Source organism: Phocoena phocoena, chromosome 21, assembly GCF_963924675.1.
Source record: "Phocoena phocoena chromosome 21, mPhoPho1.1, whole genome shotgun sequence".
NCBI classification, from domain to species: domain Eukaryota; kingdom Metazoa; phylum Chordata; class Mammalia; order Artiodactyla; family Phocoenidae; genus Phocoena; species Phocoena phocoena.
The window spans coordinates 295,395-299,429 of record NC_089239.1 but is presented as its reverse complement, the minus strand read 5'-3'; the positions used below and the strand labels follow the sequence as shown (position 1 = coordinate 299,429).

Here is a 4,035-nt window from a genome sequence, read left to right as displayed (position 1 = left end):
TGTGTGCGCGTGTTTTTAAATACAGACAGTGTACACTCTTGTTCAAGTTCATCCTGAGTTCCAAGTACACACAAAAAAAACCCTGAATACTTCAGAGTAAAAGTACAATTTCTCGTTCACACGTATCAAGGTATCCATGGTTCATTTGTATATATTCTGACAACTTAAAATTTTTTTTTTCAAATATACTTTTATTTACTCACAGATAATAAAGTTTCATTTTTACTTGTCTTAAATACTGTGTGTTGCCTTGCAGCTTGCTTTTGTCGGATAACAGTATGACTTTGAGGTGTCACCATTTCCTGCTTTGGGTTTTTCCACTGCTATTTGAGAACGCTGCAGAAAGCTTTCCACAGAACCACATAATACTGCTATAAGCATATCCAGGTTCATAATTCATTTCTATCTCTCACCTTCATGCTAATAACAATATGCATAATTAAACGTTTCTAAGTTTTCAGAGATAATTTTCTTTAAAGTGAATATAAAGCCCAGTCACCAAGCAGTTTCTGTGGTGTCTTGTCTTATTCTACTTTCGTCTTGAATTCCTTAAAACTTTGAGGCGAAAACCTCATTGTAAACTTTAGGTTAAACTGTAGGTTGTCTCTAGCGCAGCTAATTCCATTACTGACATCGGTGGTAATAACCCGTTTTCAGATTAATGCTACTAAAAATATCTAGCACATTAATGACAAAAACAAAGTTATTACAAGTCAGTTCACAACATGAGGCTTTGGAAGTCCGCAAGAGCCGGGAGCTGCCTGTCCGTGTGTAGGGGCTGAGGCGTCTCATCGTCTCCCTTCTCCACCATGAAGGGCTGAGAGGGGCTCTGACTCCGCAGCGATGCCGAGAGGAAAACCCTCCAGCCAGTTCAGTGCCCCTACACTTGACTCTTCCATGCTCGGTCCTGTCCAGACGCTCACATGAGGGCACCTCAGGTGACACACTGAGAATTCAGTCCCATTTGTCTTCTCGCTGCCCCACCAGCACACTGGCTGGGTCATGAAGCTCTTTTGGGAGAGTTATAGCCTGATGGCCAGGAGAGGACACAGGGGCAGCTGGTCTGCACTGTTTCCGAGCAAGGCGGCAACAGTTGTTTGTTTGTTAGGTTCTCTTTTCTGCATGTGTAGAATTTATTCAGCATAATCACAGGGGCGTTGTAGTCATGCTGTCACACACACACACAAACACAGATATTGCACCACATCCATGTGGAGCCCAAGTGCATTCCATCTGAGACTTACTTATATGCGTCTACGTGCCACAGCCCACCTTTTATATAATACGTGTTTCAATGCCAGTTGCTGTGTTGACTTTCTCAGCATCATCTGCCGACATCTTCACGACTGCAGTACCCAGAGCAAGCTGTTTTCCTTCTGCCTCAATTGCAACAATCCTATCTGCCGCAGCGGAGCAAAGCTTAGTTCCTCGAGAAGCTAAGTGTAGACACGTGATATCAACTCCTTTGAGTACAAATTTGATGGCTCCTTTATCCACCTGTCGGTGTGGAAAAAGGGTCTTTTTTATCTCTTTCTGTGTGGAATAATCTTGGGGTTGGATAAAAAGACCCTCTCTTTTTCTAAATAGAATAACTCTCTGGTCACTGTAAAGATTTCCTTCTGTTCATAGCATCCCACTCTTTTAACTGGTTCCTTCTTAGGCACGATCGGATGAAGCCATGGTTCAATGCCTGGGAATGGTTCTACTTGTTCTTAATACCCATAATAGCAGGTTTTCCACTGGATGTAGCCGAACACATTTTCTTTTTAATCAAATTTCTTGAACATGTTTCAAGGTGAAGGGGTGATGATAGAGAAGGGCCGGGAATGGTGAAAAATAGACTTAGCAAGGATCCCGCAGACCCCCTACACCTGGAAGGCAAAAGGGACGGTGGCAGCTGGGGTCGTTACCCACAGGTGACGCATCTGGCCTCACTTTTCCAGCTCTGGGGAAATCTCGCTCCTTCCGCTCCTTCAACTACTTCCTCCGACTATTCATATGAGCACTGAGGCAACTTGGGGTGTTCTTTGGGGTTACCAATTTCTCCCTAGGGCTGGTAGCTGAAAGGGTGGAAGTTGAGCAGTAAGAAGGGACCAAGCACTCATTCTCGTTGCAAGAACAGGCTGGAGGGAGGGCACCTGGTCTACACAGGGACGGTTGGCCATTTCCGCAGGCTCACAGGGGTCAGAAGAGTGTAGGCTTCAACGCTCAGAGGCATCCTCCAAGTTAGGGTCTCTCTCATGGCGCTAACGTCCCACGGACCGGCAGACCTCTGGTGAGTGGCTGACTAACCTCGTCTGGGACTTGGAGCCTGGCTACTTTAACTAATAAATTGTTGATGAAAATAATCAATAAACAATCTATAATAGGAATAGAAAAGCATCTGATTTGAGCCAAACTGTGGACTATAGCCTGGAAGACAACCCCTAAGATAGCTCTGATGAACTGTCCCAGGTAAGCATGGTTTTCAGCAAAGTTTTATATATTGTCAGAACAAAGAACATTAAACAAGTCAGGGATACATTCCTTTAAGGTTTCAGGGAAAAAACAAAACAAACAAAAAACAGATCAGCTTATACACAGAGAGTCAGCATGGCCTTGGCACCTGGGAAGTGAGGCTTATTATTGAAGGAGCTTCAGCATTGGCATCCCAGGAAGGGAGGCATTTCATCTTTATTTTTAACATGGACATTCTTTACTTCTGGCCAATGCACTCTTTTCTTTAATAATTGAAGCAGAAGCACAATGTATGTTTGACAGGCCACACGCAGGCTGTTCTAGTATGCATAACACTCAAGTTAACTCCTGTATAAGCCAGACGACGTCCCCGTACCTCAATATGTGAAAATATCTTTATCAAAATCCTAGGCCTGGGTGGGGATTCAGCTTTTTCTGCTTTCTTTCTACCCGGAAGCTCCTCTTCTTGTTTCGATGGTGACTAGCAATTACTACCCTGTCACCTGTGAGAGTTTGCACACCTGGACCATCGCCTATTCCAGATACTATGGGTGCCCCACCTAGCCCGTGGAAGGGTCCTTGCTACTTCCAACTGTGGAGCAGTGTAGCTCCCAAATCCCCCTCATCACTGCTTTCCCTCCGTCACAAGTCAGTTTCTCTGGAAGGGAATGTTAAGATGGATTTTGGCAAGCAGGGCGCAAATTAGGTGTCAACCTCTGTGACAGGGCAGAGAGGGAGCAGGATTGGCCGGATGGCATAGTTGAGCAGGTGTCCGGCCCCGAGGAAGCCTTGGCTCAGCCCATGGGGTCTCTGAAGCATATGTGACCATCACAGGTGTTGTAAGTACCCCTCTGCACTTGACCATTGGGTGTGGCAGCCCTTAAAGGGACCCACGCATGGGTGAGGCTGCCTGAGGGGATCTTGGCTGGAAGTTGCCTGTCGATGGCACTCCAGCAGCTGGGCAGTGAGTGATTTCTGGGCCAGAGGTGTGGGTGGCACATCCCTGTGCACCCTGAGTGGTGCCCCATATTTTAGAGATGAGTAAGTGGGGAACATGTTAGAGATATTTGTCTTGTCATCTTCATCCTGCTGCACCACCTAGCATGCTACACTACCTGATTCTGGTGGTAAACAGTCTGATGATTAAATTTCTTTAACTTCATTTTGAATCATTACTGTAAAATAAATTGTTTCCTAATATTTACTACATGTTCTGGTAGCAAGTTCCCATTATTATCAGTAAAATTAGTTTAGGATAATTGTGCATTGTTACCCTGGAGGCTATTGAAATAATGAGGATTCTATTTTCTCACATTGTAGGGTCTAAGTAGATACACGCTGTTGATGCAGGCACACAGAGGGGCAGATCTGGGGGAATATATAAAACAAACGTGACATTAAACACACTTTCGGTAAAGGCATATTGGGGCCTTGGGCCAAATACCACTAAGGGATGGAAGACTTCGGGTCAGCTCTGCATAGAAGTATCCAAAAATAGCCTGAAGATACTACACAAGGAAAGCCTATTCTTTCGTTTGTCATAATTCCATCACTGGGCAAGTCTTGGTGAGTCATTTG

General features: G+C 44.9%; 1 pseudogene; it reads right to left on the bottom strand.

Moving 5' to 3' along the window:
- Positions 1-1,240: 1,240 nt before the first annotated feature.
- On the bottom strand, positions 1,241-1,787 carry LOC136141840 (malignant T-cell-amplified sequence 1-like; annotated as a pseudogene).
- Between the last annotated feature and the right edge of the window lie 2,248 nt (positions 1,788-4,035).